This window comes from Cheilinus undulatus, linkage group 7 (genome assembly GCF_018320785.1).
Source record: "Cheilinus undulatus linkage group 7, ASM1832078v1, whole genome shotgun sequence".
NCBI classification, from domain to species: Eukaryota; Metazoa; Chordata; class Actinopteri; order Labriformes; family Labridae; genus Cheilinus; species Cheilinus undulatus.
The window spans coordinates 27,877,688-27,894,232 of NC_054871.1; the positions used below are offsets into that span (position 1 = coordinate 27,877,688).

Consider the following 16,545-nt stretch of genomic DNA (forward strand, 5'->3'; position numbering starts at 1 on the left):
TTTGAACACTGATACCACACTTACAGTGCCTGTGAAAAAAATAACCCCCTTGGATGTTTTACCCTTCTATAGATTTTTAAAATTAATTATGGTTAAATGACAAAGTGAAAATGGATTTCTACAAAGTAATCAAAATTTAACACAAAATATTTAAGAAAATAAAAATGACTGCATGAATATTCACCCCCTTAACAGTGAGTGACCTGGGATGCAGGTGGCCTAGTGGTTTTAGGCGTGGCCCATGTACAGCCTGGGTTCAAATCCGGCCTGAGCCCTCCTCCACCCACCCACCCAAAACACTGGACGTCACCACAAACTGTCATCACCACTGTGAAGCACAGTGGTGATGACAGCATCATGCTGTGGGGATGCTTCTCTGCAGCCAGCCCTGGAAGGATTGTGAAGGTAGAGGGTATGTGAGTGTCCAGGAGTGGCCAAGTCAAAACTCAGACCTGAGTATAATTGAGAATTTGTGGCTGGACTTGAGAAGGCTGTTTATCCCTGTGCAACCTGACAGAGCTTGAGCAGTTTTGCAAAGAAGAATGGAGCAAAATTAGAGTGTCCAGAAATGCAAGCCTGATTGAGACCTATTGAGACCTGCATCTATTAAACAGTGACTTGAGGGGTGTAAATATTCATGCGATCACTTATTTTGCATTTCATATTCTTTACAGTATTTTGTAGAAATAGGTCTTTTACTTTGACCTTAAAGAGGGTGAAATTGTGTTGACCACAGCTGATTTATAAAATCAATTAAAAGGGTAAAACATTCCAAGGGGGAGAATACTTTTTTGCAGTGTGTCTGTGCATTAAAACGATGCTATTGATGGCTGCATGCTAGCTTAGCATCACACAAAAGGTTTTTCTTTCTTGAATCACCATTACCACCATACATGCAACTAACAACTGTAATCACAAATTTGTGTATCCATTTTGCATCTAGACTCTCTATTGCAGTTCTATTCCAAACTTTGCATTTATTTTATGATCTCAGAGGATCAAAAATGTTCACCTTACTTCTTCCATCTTACAGTTCACTTGACAAAAGCATTCAGAGTTCAAGCGTGAACTGTCAGGGACTTCAATTTATACAGTTTTTTTCCACTTCTTTTTTTTTCTAGAGAATCGCTCTGCCACAGCACAAAACAACAGAAGCTTGTGATATGGATAGAGTTGACCAGAAATGGCAGCAGCTGTCAAAAACTGCTGGAGGAAAGGAAGCAAAACCAACCTACAACCTTCAGTGGAGTAAAATGTCAACAAAACCTCTTGTGTACACTCTGAGTACAGACACAGAACAAAGAGTCACTCCTCTACTCATAATTGAAGTAAAAATCAAATGTCTGCAGATACACTTTCGATTTTACACTTTCTAAACACTTTGTCATTTTTGTTGTGTAATGTTGCCTGTGCTCATGATTCAATGAATCACATATGTTTCCCATCTGGGAAAATAATGTGTTTGTATTTTCTAAATAAGTCTTAAAATGTTTCTGAAGTGCTATCACCACTAACGTTCTCAAAAACTGCATCCTTTGATGATTTGTCTCAAATGTCAAATAATGGGCTCGTTTCTGACGGAGTAAGATGCTCTATTTAAAGCCGTGGCCCACAGCTATTAGGAGCATGCATGTCTACAATTTGCATTATTATACAGTAGGTGCACAACTGGGCGGGAAACCAGGCACTGAGTGCAAAGAGGATGGATTGAGTGGCTTGATTATACATGGACATGTGGGAGTAACATGAATCAAAACAATCCAAGGGTCAGCTCTCATTCCCGTTATGAACTGGGTGTGCATGCTGGCTGGTGCATTGATATTTTAGTTTTTATTCTTTTAGGCCTTGTCCACACTGAGCAGGTTTTGAAAATGATAATTGTCCTTGTCTATGTCCGCTTTTCTTTTTTCAAAAATCATCTCATTCATACAAGCCGACTCTGACTGTGCACTCAGTAGGTAGAGTCAGTTGTCTCACAATCAGAAGGTTGTGGGTTTGATCCCCAGCTCCTGAAGTCACATGTCGATGTGCCCTGGGCAAGACACTTAACCACAGTTTGCTTGTAAATGGGTATGGAAGTGTGTGAATGGGATTAGCTAATACCTTAGACTGTAAAAAGAACCGGACAAAGTTTGTGTGACATCAGCTGTCTGATTACAATATGTGAACTCAAACAGCTTTTGAAGCAGATCTGTGGTGGCCTCCATATTGAAATTGCTGTCTCAAACGAACTTTGGATCAATCTAACGGCAGACAAGAGCTCGTCCACTGAGCTCAACTTTCTGTCAGCTAAGCTAGCACAAAAGCCGTCCTTCTGGAGATAGCGTCTTCTTGTCAAGCTATCTGTCAATCAAATTAGATGCAATCAGTACACAGTGAGGTTTTTCCTAAATATAATCTAAACAATTGTGGTACAAAAAAAATACACCCCAGTACAGTCAGAGGATATAAAGACATGAGCTAATAAGACACATTTCGTTTTGTGAACAAGGCTATAGACCAGTTTATTTCTTGTGTTAAGAAAAGCTTTCAGTGTTGCTCTCTGTCCAATGCTGACAAAACTGCCGCTGTGGCTAAGTCCAAGCTAACCACACCTTAACAACTAACTCTTTCCCCCTGTTACTCTCTCAAACAGGTCGACAAAAGACCACAGACAAAAGCTTTTAGTTTTGTTTTTAGTCTTTACTTCATGCAGAACTGGGTCAAGCTCTGGTAAAAAAAAAAAAAGATGCTACACAAAAGCTGTATCCAAGCTCATCAGCACACCAGAGGAAGCCATTCGGAAGGGCTTTTATAACTAAACCCCGCCCATAGATACCGCTTCGTTCTCCTAAAATGACTCTGATTAATCAGAACAGTGTTCGGTTTGGCACAAACGTTGTGGACTGGAGCTTTCCCAGATGGATTTGCCTGATGACAGAGATGGAGTCATGGGGGAACATCTGCAAAATTTTTCATCATGACAAATTTAATCAGGCACCTGGATAAAGAACACAAGGAGGAGCATGCTGAGTTGAAGAAACGGAGCGTGGAAAAAGAAAAACAAACACTGAAACGGATGCTAAAGCAAACTACTTTAGACAGTATTTGCAGCAGTATGACTGTTAATTTCATGAAGTTGTGTATGAATGTTCTGAGGCAGCATTACTAATACTACCCTTAATTTGCACTAGTGTGGCTTTTAATTCCATGCAGTTTTTAACCTCCACCAAGGAGGTTATGTGATTGGCAGGGTTTGTTAGTTAGTTTGCTTGTTTGCAACAAAATTCAAAAAGTTAAGGACAGATTTTGATGAAATTTTCAGGAAATGTCAGAAATGGGAAGAAGTGATTAGATTTTGGGACTGATCCGGATCACCATCTAGATCCAGGATTTTTTTTAAAGGATTCTGTATTATTAGGAGATAGGGCCAATGGTGGAGGTCTGCACTCTCCAAGTGCTTTTCTAGTGTATATGAATGTTTTGAGTGGCAACATTACTGCCTTTTATTTGCACTAGTGTGACTGTTAATTTCATGGAGTTATATGAATGTTTGAGACAACATACCCTTGCATCTCTGTTAGTTTGGGGCATGGCAAAGATTGGTAAACATTGGCAAAAATGCTTGAGAATCCTTTTGTTGATACTCAGTAAACAGTACATAAGTATATACAGTAAATTAACAAGTTATTTAAGTAGACATATTGCTCCCTCATATGATCGGATCGGTGACCGGCTTATTTAAACTCACTAATCGGTGATTGGTGATTGGCCCCAAAAGTCCTGATCGTGTGAAGCCTATTGGAAACAAATGTAAGTGTGTGAGCATGTTAAAAGTCCATTTAGCAACTTTAATACCAGTTTAGTGTCTACTGTTGACATGGAAATGAAAGTGATAACACTACATACCCCTGACATCAAACAGGAGAGAAGAGTGATGTTACAAGCCAGGATCAGACAGGTTTAAAGTCGATGAATCTCCCTGTAAGTTCAACAAGAAATAAAGGTAGGCTGTAAACATTTATTTACTTGTTTTTTTCTGCTGGCTGTATTCTACAATGTATATATCAATGTATCTGTTGAGTGATGAATGAAGAATGAAGGCCATGGGTTTTCACCCTATCTACTGTTGTTGAAGCAAAATTACTTCTAAATGACACGAAACAGCCTACATGCTGATGAAGCAAAATAACTGCAAACATGAGACGTGGCTTCTGAGATATCTAAGGCTGAGTTTATTGCTAAAATGTTCTAGCTCTGCACATATTCCAGTCATCATGACCTGATAGATGAACGCAGGTGCCCTTGACAGTTACAGGTAAATGCTGTCTTTGTGGGATTATGCAAGCAAACTTTATTTAGGGCTGTGTGATAGATGAACTGTGAGCCCTCCATTAACATGTTGTCTTGAGGTTGTGAACCTTCTGAATAATATGCACACTGTAAAAGGTGTTATAAAAGAAAAACAATCATGTTCAGTGAATTGGTTTATCAAGTGCCTTGTTCTGATAAAAACTGATGAATTGCTGAATTACTGTCTAATCATGACCTGTGCTAAATGGGAACTTTCTGATAAGACAGGCCTAATAAGGAGGTGAAAATTGGACTAACAAAGTTGTCTGCAGCTTCAGCTCCAGTCTTCACAATATCAGAGATATGTGAGAGGCTGAAAGCGGCCCTACTGCTTTTTCACCTGTAAGACCTCAGTGCTTCAAGCCTCATGTGCTACTATGCCAAACATCCAGAACTTTCTATAGCTTACAGCCTACATCCTTTTCACTCCTCACTTTGCACACTTCATCCACTTCATCCTCTTCAATAAAATAACCTTGTCACATCAGTGCATTAAGTTGTTCAGAAAGAGTGGTATACCTGAAAGGTGTTTCTTACATGTGTCTCTGGGCTAGTGAAAGTCATCATTTGACTTGTAAAAGCAAAGCCTATACATGACTTCAAAACATCTACTCACTGTAAGTGGTGGAGAACATAAAGCTGAATTTATGGAAATGCATAAAAGCAATTAATGTACGTTTTGGGGAGAGAAAAAAAACCTGAAAATCCTTGTCAGTATTTACTTAGTCTGATATACTTGTAGGTACAAAAACCCAAGAATACTGCAAAAACTAAAGATAAGAAAATTTGCTAAACTAGTAGTGTCCTGAAGCGATAGTTTCAAGTGGGGTTGCTTAAGGTACCTCTCAGTGGTGAGTACCTTAAACACCCCCACAGCAGGAGGAAACAGTCAGCACTGCTCCAGTTTCTAGAGGCCAGCTCGACCCAAATAGCTGATCTATGTCATGGCATGCATTGAAATACAGGACAGGTGTAAAGTACTGCGCAAAAGTTTTAGGCATGTATGGTGCTGAGGCTTCACCACAGGGCCTGATGTGCCACCACCTGGGGCTGGGGGTCGGGAGGCATGCGGTGTGTCGACATGGTCAAGCTTGGAACACGTCGACACACGTGTCCCTCAACTGGAGTGGTGTAAATAGTACATGACTATTTTACTTAAGTAAAGGTAAAATAACTCCACTTAAAATTCACTAAAGTAAAAGTACTGATCAATAAATCTACTTAAGTAAAAGCAAAAATTATTACATTTTAAGTTTACTTTCAGTACTTAAGACTGAGTAGCTACTGAGGAGTTGTACACCATGATCTTTAACAATATGACACAGCAACAGTAATTCTTAAAAATGGGTCTCCTCTGGCACAAACAAAGCCAAGAGTCAACCTCATAGCAAGGCAATGTATACTGATGAAGAATGCGCATTATGCATCCTTTACAAACACCTTAAGTAACAGACATGGACTCTAACTCAGTTGATAAATTCACTCATGGTGCAAATGTGTCTCACATTAAAAACATTAACAATCCACCTCAAACATGACAAAAAGAGCCCCTGCTGGGATCACTGACTACAGGCAACATCCAAACACAACTAAACATTCTGCCCAAGAGCATGATGGGGAACTTTGCCTACCCTCCCAGATTTAAAATCCCAGTGAGCAGGGCTTAGATCAATTGACTCTTTAAGGAGTTTAACAGTTCAAAAACTACAAGAGTATTTTACTAAGGTAAAAGTACAGTTACTCCTGTAAAACTTAAGTCGAAGTAAAAGTACTGATTTCAAAATGTACTCAAAAAAGTGCACAAACTCAACCCCCCAGCAGTATAGTTTAGCTTCAGTAACTCCTACAAACCTGACATGCCACAGCTTCCAAGGAATGACGCGAAACATGGCAACTATAGACATGTCCGTACACGAAAAGTAAACAACTCACTACTGGTCTTTGTTCTTCTTTTAAAGAAAAAATGTCATCAAGTTCTAATAAAACTGGTGCTTTAGCAGCATCCACACTAATCTCTTCCACCATAATTGCACCGGCCTCTTGTTGCTGCTTGCATACGTCACGACTCCACCAGAAAGTTCTTTCCCCTTGCTGATTGGTCCTGTCACTTTCTAACTGGGCCCAAATGGTTCAGACAGGAGCTTTGCAAGATGGATTCGCCAGTGAGAAACAAGGATTTTACATTTACAACACAGCAGTAACATATAACCGCTGTGGTTAGCATTTAGTCACTTTCTAGCCAATATTACAAACATTTTAAAGAATAAAGATTTGTCTTTTCAGACTTCAGTAGATCACAGGGGAGCAGACAATCAAAGGAGAAAACTAACAAAGGGAAATGACTTTGCCCTGTAGAACAAAGGTAGCTAAAAAATTCCCTCCCTGCAGTATTTTTCATACAAAGAACTTTAAAGCAAAGCTGCCTTTCCACCTTCCTCTCTGCTTTGTGTTTTTCTCCAAGGAGAGCAGCCAGTTCACTCATGTCACTGTTTCTATTTAAAGGACACTGAAAAGTCCAGGAGGGGTTACAGGATAGGAGATATGACAGGTAAATACAGGTTACTCCCATTAGATCTACAATCAGATCCACACACTGCAGTAGCTGATGTGCCCTTCTGCAACGTCTCATAATATAAAAAGTAAAGGGTAGCTCTCATTTTATCAGGTATTCTGTATTGGAGAAGCTGGTATAGTCTTGTGGTTATGTCTACATGCCCCATGTACAGTGGTTATAGTCCTTGACATGGGTGACCAGGGTTCAAATCTGCAGGTCATTATCCTCTTTCTCAACCCAGTTTCTGTCGTTATCCTCTGACCTATCTCTAAGATAAGGGCATCAAATTGTATATTGAAAAGCACTTAGATAAAGTGTATGCTTACTGATTTTTTCTCACAGATAATGTAGAAGCTAAATGGTATGGGTTCCATAAATGTAGAGTACACCCATATCATTGGTTACAAAAATGGACCAAGATTCAAAGCCTATCCCGAAGTCAACCACAGCTGTTACAGGTTTAAGGGAGTTGGTGCATCTTTGATTAAGGGGTATCCTAACTTTGCAAAGCAGATGGACACGCCTGTTTCCTTGTTTCTCACTGGCGAATCCATCTTGCAAAGCTCCCATCTGAACCGTTTGGGCCCGGTTAGAAATTGACAGGACCAATCAGTGACGAGGGGCAGTACTTTCAGGCGCAGCTGAGTCGTGACGTAAACAAGCAGCAGCAAGAGCTGGTGCAGTTATGGAGGAAGAGATTAGCGTGGTTGCCGCTTAAGCACCAGTTTTATCAGAACTTGACATTTCTTCATTAAAAGAAAAACAAAGAACAGCAGTGAGTTGTTTTCTTTTAAAAAACGACAAAAGTCAAGTACTTACATATCTATAGTCGCCATGTTTTGCGTTATTCCTCAGTAGCTGCGCACCCGCAGCTTGCTAGCGGCTATGTCACGTGCTTTGTTGCTCTGATTGGCCCGTAGAGATGTGATGGACAGAACGTTCACCCAATCACACTCCGAGTTTTTTTCAAAGCCTCTGCTTTTTCTCAAACGTTTCCTATTGAAGCTTTCCCAGATGGTTGTGTGAAACAAATCCATCTGGCGTGTCAGGTTAGGCGTATCCTAGGTTGGAATAAAATCTAGATAATTAAAAGACATGACATGTCATTAATATATTACTTTATTCTGCATTACTGTATGCAGCATAACTGATAGAATAATCCATCCATCCATCTATCTTCTTCTGCTTATCTGGGGTGGGGTCGCGGAGGCAGCAGGCTCAGCAAGTCAACCCAGATATTCCTCTCCCCAGCAACACTTTCCAGCTCCTTCTAGGGGATCCCAAGGGGTTCCCAGACCAGACAGGACATATAATCCCTCCAGTGCTTTCCGAGTCTTCCCGAGGTCTCCCAGCTGGACATGCATGGAAGACTTCCAAAGGGAGTTGCCAAGGAGGCATCCTGATCAGATGCCTGAACCACCTCAACTGGCTCCTTTCAATATGAAGGACCAGTGACTCTACTCTTAGTTCCCTCCCTATTGCTAAGACTGAGCCCAGTAACCCTCTGGAGAAGACTCATTTCAACTACTTGTATCTGTGATCTTATTCTTTTGGTCATTACCCAGAGTTCATGACCATAGCTAAGGGCTGGGAGGTAGATTGACTGGTTAAATGAAAAGTTTAGCCTTTCAGTTCAGCTACCACTTATGGCTAATACAATAATGGATCAGCACAATACCTGCAGTACTGCTGACACTGCATCAATCTCCCTGTCAATCTAACGCTCCTTTCTACCCTTTCTAACCTCACTCATGAACAAGAGCCCCAGACACTTGAACTCCTTCAACTGAGGCAAAGACTCAGCCCCATCCAGAGGAAGCAATCCATGGTTTTCTGGCACAAACCTGACTTTAGATTTGGAGTGCTTTTACATCACAATTAACACCTACCCACTGATACCCTTTCACTCCAGTCACTCACTGATGGCAGAGGTTGCTATGGAGAATTGGCCTCAGTGTTAGCTAATCCCAATCATCTACATCCATACCCATTTACACACCACTGACATAGCAGTGGGAGCAAATTACAGTTCAGTGTCTTACCCTCTGAGCCACACTCATCCTGGTGCTGACCCTAAATCTGACTTCTTCAGCTGCAAACCGCTTCAGCACCTGCTGAAGGTCCACAGATGAGGAATCCAACAGAAACACATCATCACTGCAGAGGCCCTGGCACCATTGTCAGTCTATATCAAAGCCCAACCATATCTGCTTCCTTTGAAAACTAAGATTGTAAAGATTTTGAATTTGATAGTTTTGAATTTAGGATTTGAAGAGGGAAATTGGTGAGAACAATGTTCTCACAACTGAAAGGACTAATGACTGAAATTCACAGAAATCCCTCTCCAGCTTTCAAAGGAGACAATTTCTATCCCTAAAACCGACTGCTCTTTAAAAGTGAAGTGGTCCAGTAACACACTGAGGTCCTCTAATTCAGTGGGGAAAACTTCTGTGGTCATCCTTCACTCTGTTCTCAACAAGCAGAAAATTGGGCGAGGGTGCATTTTCCTCACATGGTTTAGACCCACTGCTCTGCTTAAAGGACAAAGAAGATGTGACTGAATACAAAACCAATTGAAGTGGTCACAGCGATCCGATCTGCAGGCCATAATTGTCACAGAATCATTTGATGAGCATCAACACCCTGAGAGATTTAAAAGTCCAGACACTTTAAAAATCTGTAGAGGCAAAGTGGAGTTGATCAAGTAAACTCTGGAGGACGGTCAGTTTGTAAGACTAACAAAAGGTTATCTTTTAATGTGGATTGTCAGATTTTATGTGCAGAGGTTTCTGAGATTCTCAGGATACAATCTTACTCTAAAATGCACAGCCTTAAGTAAAATTGAATGGGATTTATGTACGAACTCTCCGCTGTCCTCATAAGGTTATTACACATTATAAAGAAATTGGGCTGCATGTGTGGCTTCCTCCCACCGCCAAAGACATGCTGATTAGGTTAATTGATCACTCAAAATTGGTCGTAGGTGTGAATGTGTGTGCCTGGTTGTCAGTCTCTATATGTCAGCCCTGTCTTTAGCTGGTGACCAGACGATTAACTCCAGAGAGTTTTAGATGCTTTAGTAAAAGATCACTGACACCTTCATTCACCCGGTATAGAAAAATGGATGGAAGAAGACACTGAAAGGAGACATTGGTAACTTATTCAAGTTTTGTAGAGATAACTATTCATTTACTTTGTTTTCTAAATAGTTGAAGCTAATTTTTTCAAAGTTTACTAATGGATTTTTGTTCCGACCTTTCAAACTTCATACAGTATATGTGGGCTTGTGTTCTAATCAGTGGTGGATAGTAACAGGGGACATTACTTAAGTATTCAACTTGAGTACATTTTTCAGGTTTCTGGATTTTTTTTTGGGGGGGGGGGGGGTTAAATGTCATGCTTCTGACTCTACTACAACTTTATGAATGTTGTAAAAGTTTGCAAAGGCTGGCAATCTTTAGCCTGATTTTGGAACTGGTCTGCCTCAACCAGTCCAGGCTGACACAACCGATTAATTGTTGGAAAAACCTTAAAGTATGTAAGGTCAACATGATTATATCACTGTTCAAAATCAGGTTGGAGCCACCCTGCTAAATATTTATGATTCCAGATCAAGCTGCACCAATGGATACCCACTCTAGGCAGAATATTAAAATGCTAAAAAACATTTAACACTGTTCTTATGTCAGTAAGCTCTTGTGTTTTTAAAATTATAAATCTAAGTGCTAATGTTGCTGACCTGTATTTTGTATGCATCTATGCTTTCTTGGCTGCTCTGACAGTGCATTCAGAAAATATTAGGCTAAGCCTCCCTTAAATTTTTTTTTTTTTTTTTTTTTTTTGTTATGTTGGAAACTGATCCTACGGACGAATCACATCCCATGACAAAGTGAAACACGATTTTAGAGGGGTTTTTTTGTTTGTTTTTTTTCAAATCTATCAAAACTAAAAAACTGAAATATCACATTGACATAATTATTCAGAATTCATACCTTCTGCAAAATTGTGAAATTTAGCTCAGGTTTCCTCCATTTCTCTGGATCTTTGCTGAGATGTTTCTACACCTTGACTGGAGTCCACCCGTGATAAAATGAATTGATTGGGCATGATTTTGAAAAGCACACACCTGTCTATAGATGGGCTCTCAGCTGACAATGATATCAGAGAAAAACCTAAGCCATGAGGTCAAAAGAACTGCCTGCAGAGCTCAGGATTGTTGCAAGTCACAGATCTGGGGAAGGTTTTCCAGCATGGACAGGCTGTTTACAGTCATGCCACAGCATTTCCATCTGATTTATAATCGGACTTTAACTAGGCCACTCCAAATTCTTAATTTTGTCTTTTTAAGCCCTTAAGAGGTGGACTTGCTGGTGTGTTTGCTGCATAACTTAAGTGCTTTTGAGCTTGAGGTTGCCAAGTGATGACAAAAAATTGTCCTTCAGACCTTCTCATAGAGAGACAAATTCATGGTTCCATCAATTATGGCAAGTCGTAGTTTTACGCCAAGTGTAACATGATGCGTCATGTTATTCCAAAAAGTTCAATTTTTGTCTTGTCAGTCCACATATTTTTCCAAAAGTCCAGGGGATCACCAGGATGTTTTTTTCTGGCAAATGTAAGATGAGCCTTTGTGTTCTCTTTAGTCAGCAGTGGTTTTGACTTTGAAACTCTCCCATGGATGCAATTTTTGCCCAGTCTCTTTCTTATTGTTGAATCATTAACACTGACCTTAACTGAGTCAAGTGATGCTTGCAGGCTTTTGGATGTTGTTTTTGGGTTCTTTTGTGACCTCCTGGACAAGTCGTTATTGCACTCTTTTTGGTAGGCTGGCCACTCCTTGGAAGGTTCACCACTATTCCAAGTTTTCTCTATTTGTGGATAATGGCTCTCACCATGGTTTGCTGGAATTCAAAAGTTATAAAAAATTGCGTGGCAACCCTTTCCAGACCAATGGATGTCACCGACTTTGTCTCTCATCTATTCTTGAATTTCCTTAGATTGCGGCATGATGTGCTGCTTTTTGAGATCTTTTAAACTACTTCATTTTGTCAGGCAGGTTCTATTTTAGTGATTTCTTGATTCAAAAGGTCTGGTAGTTGTCAGGCCTGGATGCGTCTAGTGAAATTGAACTCAGCTTTCCAAAAAGAATGTGGTTAATCACAGTTAATTCATGTTTTCACAAGTGGAGTTATAACCTTTTCACATAGAGCCAGGTATGTTTGGATGGCTTTTTACCCTTATTAAATCAAATCATCATTTAAAACTGCATTTGTATTTACTTAGGTTATCTTTGTCTAATATTAAAATTTCTCTTCTTATCCTGGATAATCCAGACATACAATATGAGTACCAATGATCAAACATGTAATATGGTTTCCCCCACTTCCAGCATGTCCACTCTTTTTTCCAGCAGGTCAATTAGAATCCAACCGAGTAGTGCACTTCACTAATGGAGCACACTAAAATCTTTGACCCTCCTGATTGCACTGTGTGTCCACTAACAGTATAATGGGCTAAGAGTGCTGAACTACTCATCTACAGTAAGTGCCGGCCATTAAAAGTTAGAGGGACCATATTTAAGTCAATGTGATCTATGAGAGACTTAATAGCCACTCAAAATTTAGATTCATTCATGGCCCGGCTCTTGGGTGGCTGTAGTGGTAATTGAATTTTACTATTGTAGAGCAGATTGAATCAGGTTTGCTGTAGGTTTTCTTTTGTTTTCACATTGTGATCAATCAACTACAGACTGTTTCATGAAAGACATCAACTTCTTACAAGATCAGCAAAACCTGCACTTTTCAATACATACTAAAGATGTACAGTATAGACCGTATACAGGTGGGATTTGTTTTATGTAAAATGCTGGTGGAAAACAGCAGCTCCTCTGTTTTGTTAATACACATCTACTCAGCAAAAGTTCCTCCTCCCTCTCAGATGAAATGGACGAGCTGCCATTTTCAGGAGTCAGCTCTTCTGTCCGTCCCCAGCATGGTCAAATTCCTTCAACGCATTCGCAAAGACAAGGCTTCCTCAGCAATCCGCCGGCATAGTGGACGAGCTCAGCTCCTACCCACCGACTGGTGCTGCTATATTGAACCGGTATCTGATTCACTGACCTTCTCGCTGCCTCATGCCTTGCTAATGTAATCTAGTGCTGCTGCTGGCTCATGTCTCTGTGCCTGCAGCTTTCTCTCATACACACACAATCATGCACAAACATTCAGCTGGTCTCACATTGTGTGTGTGTCTGCCCTTTCGGTTTGTTGCTTTAACCTCTCCCCCGCTAGGACTAATTGCTGTTGGAAAATTTTTTTGTCGATATGACAACTGACTTTTGGTCTGGAAACCAAAAACACAAGGTTTTTCAGTACCTTACTTTGAGATTTTTTTCAGTGAAACACAAAAAAATTCATTTTATTTGCATAAAGGCCAACAAACCTGGTCTCCTTTTGTGTATTTTGCATCTGCTTATTTTTGCACCTGCTTATCTGTCTTTGTCTGTGTTAACAAAAACAGAGATTCACATAAAGGTTCTCAGTATTTGTGTAAATCTTGCTTAAAATAAGACATCCCATCTGCTTTATCTCCAAGAGGGTGACCAGCTGCTGTGATGGTGAATTTCTCCCCTGCTCTTCTTCTCTCTCATTTCTGATTTAATGTGCTATCTGGGGAATATGTATCACCGTTTTGCCTTGAGCCATCTAGCAGTACAATCTATAAGTCAAGCTAAGGTATAAACTCAGTCCAAACCAAGGAAGCCAGAGATCTTATTGCCACAGCCTGGCCACAAAGCATGCAGCCAAGAATCATAAATTATTACGACAGGAAGAGGAGATATGCATTTAAGTGCAAAAGAAATAAAAATAGAGGACAGAATTTGGATAAAAAGGCACTTTATATCATCCAAATATGACTATTTTCATGACAAACATTCGTACCAAAGCCTCATCATGTGGACAAACTGCACACACAGACACACACCGGACAAAAGCATTAGGAGAATTTCCTCCTACAGACTCTATAGGTGCACATACAGACACAGGCACCTAAAATGCAGGAATTTTGCATGCATGGCTGCGCTTCCCTTAGCTGTGGCCACGGTTGCTAGGCTACGGGTGATTCCAGTCTTTGGAGGGGACCTGACATTAGGGAGAGCAAATTGACCACAGGAGGCTTTAATCTGCCGTGAAACAGCAACTGGAGATCACACACGCACACATGCACGCACATCTGCCAAGAGTGCTGTATATCAACATTTACTGCTTCCTATGATAAACTCGTTAAATACTTACTACATGATCTGCTCCATGTGAGTCAAACCCTCCCGACTCACACAAACACACAGGGATGACAGCCTGGGTGTCTAAGGACTGAGTATTCAGAGAAGAACCTAAATTACCTTTTTTAATGTGTTTTACACATTAACATGTCAGTATTATCTGAATACATAAGATATAGGTAAAAAATTTAGTAAAACCTTAAAAATTCTGTCTGTGGTACGAAAAAATCTGCACATTTCTACTAGACAGTAAACCAGGCTTGTCTTTTAATAAATCCAAGAGACATAGTAATTATATTACATTCATTTCTTTGTCAATCAAAGACAAATTTAGGGTTGACCACAAAATAAATTTCTAGTAACTTCTATAAATATCCTATGATGCACAATCCTGGGCACAGAATCTGTCTAGCACATTCATTACAGGCCATTCAGAGCAACAAAACGTGTGACTTAGTGAGAGTGCACCACTGTTGATGAGTAAACCTATCGTGATCTGGTAAATTAAACTCTAGCCGAAACTGTTCAGGAGAACTGCAAAAACATCCTTCCACCAAGAAACGTGTTTAGTGTGGTTTTTGGCTCTTCTTTTATCCAGATGTTATCAAAATCTGATCAAACTACCACTATACCTGGATTCTTGCTAATCTTGCCTCTGGCAGCCATTTTTTACCAGCGTGCAGTTGCTTCAACTAAAGCAAGCTTTTAGCTTCTTCCTTAGACAAACTTGGAGTCTGGCAAATACATCTGCTTTGCAAAGTTAGGAATACAAGCAGCAGTAGTGTTGCACAATGAAGCCAATGTGGAAATACAAAAAAACTGCAATTCCTCAAGTCTCCAGTTGAGGCTGGCTCCCTTCTCCCCCATACTTCCACTAACACCCATATAAAGGGCAGATTTTGACAGCAGAAGTAAACATGTTTGCAGCCTATAGTTCAATAAACAGCTCTAGCATGATTAGTTCATGTCTTTACCAGTACACACTGTACAGGGATTATTTTTTATAACTCATCTCCTGATTGTGGTAAAGGTGAGGGTCATGCATAATTCAAGCATAGCTAAACTGACTGACAGGCAGGTGCATTGCAGCTGTTTCTTAGCAGGCTTAAGGCTAACCTTGGCTGTGCCTCTATGTCTAGGTTGATAAGAGTTCAGCTGAGACAACAATTCCAATATGGCAGCCACCATCACTGGGCTTCTTTGCTTTGCTTTGTAAACCAATGAATGACATCACTGAGACTACATCTTTATCTTGTACGGTCTGTGACTGTACATGGTAGAATCACTCCCAGTCAACTGTAATTACATTGTCTTGTGCCATGAGTATGTTACTTCTTATGGGGTTTCTTTCAGGTTCAAATCTCCCTGCCTCTTTATTCTTGGCTTCAGAATTAGGGTAAGTGTGTTATATGATTGTCTTTGATGCCTCAGCAATGTACTTAAGGACCTGATCATGTCCCCAGCGACAATTCCACTCAGCACAGTCTCTTTTGTACAAGCTTTTCGGGATATTCTTGATTATTAATTCGTGGTACTTCTGGCTTATATGGGAGTTTATATGAAAAATTGAATTGCCTTGGTGGCACACACTAATATTCATAATTTGCACCCTGTGAGTGAAAGTCCTCCATTATTAGTTATTATTAGTTCCAAATGGAGTTCAAGGATTCATTAAAACAATTAAAAAATATGGAGGAGTTGATTGTGCATTAAATGCATGATATATACATTCTACCATGAGGGGCTCTTAGACAGAAAAATAACTACATAAGAGTACTGCTGAGCTCGACCCAGCTCTGCTGTTTATTTCTTGTTTGAAACTGAGGACTCCATTCAACAAAAATGGCACCAGATGAATGAATTTCAAATAATGAGGATGAAAAGTTGTTAAAAGTGGCCTTCCTGGTTTGCAATATGAGCTGCATGTAAAGCATTATTGGATCATTCACATGATTCATGACACAAACTAGGAAGGGACTTTTGAGAACTTTTCTACCTCATTATTTGAATTGAATAATTCATCAACCAAAACAAAATGTCACCAAAATGCACTGAAACACAGTTTTTAATGAACAGAGTCCTCAATTCAAAACAAGGAGCCGGGGGGTCGCATCCTATGCTCCTATGGTACTAAAACAAGAAGTGCCCATCAATGTGCCCTTTCAGTGTACAGTGCCGATTCGGGTGCCACTGTAGAAGATAAAACTGAATAAAGTGCCTTTAAAGGTGCTCTTCCAGTGGATAAAAAGTGATGAACCTGCTTCTGTTCCCTGACCAAGCTTTGGTATATTCCACACTGCCAGTGACAACTGCTTAGGTAGAGCAGCCATTCTCCAAACTTGTGATTACGCTGAAATCCTCATTCATGTATCTTAAG

The 16,545-nt window shown here is 40.1% G+C and overlaps 1 long non-coding RNA gene across 1 annotated transcript in view; it reads right to left on the minus strand.

The window, feature by feature from the left end:
* Window positions 1–2,799: 2,799 nt before the first annotated feature.
* Window positions 2,800–16,545, minus strand: part of LOC121512716 — a 54,711-nt gene continuing 40,965 nt past the window's right edge. Inside the window, exons 2-4 of the long non-coding RNA XR_005992130.1 lie at window positions 3,889–3,961; window positions 3,731–3,777; window positions 2,800–2,980 (exon numbers count right to left, since the gene is read on the minus strand). This is a non-coding gene — a long non-coding RNA (uncharacterized LOC121512716). The remainder of the gene's footprint in view (window positions 2,981–3,730; window positions 3,778–3,888; window positions 3,962–16,545) is intronic.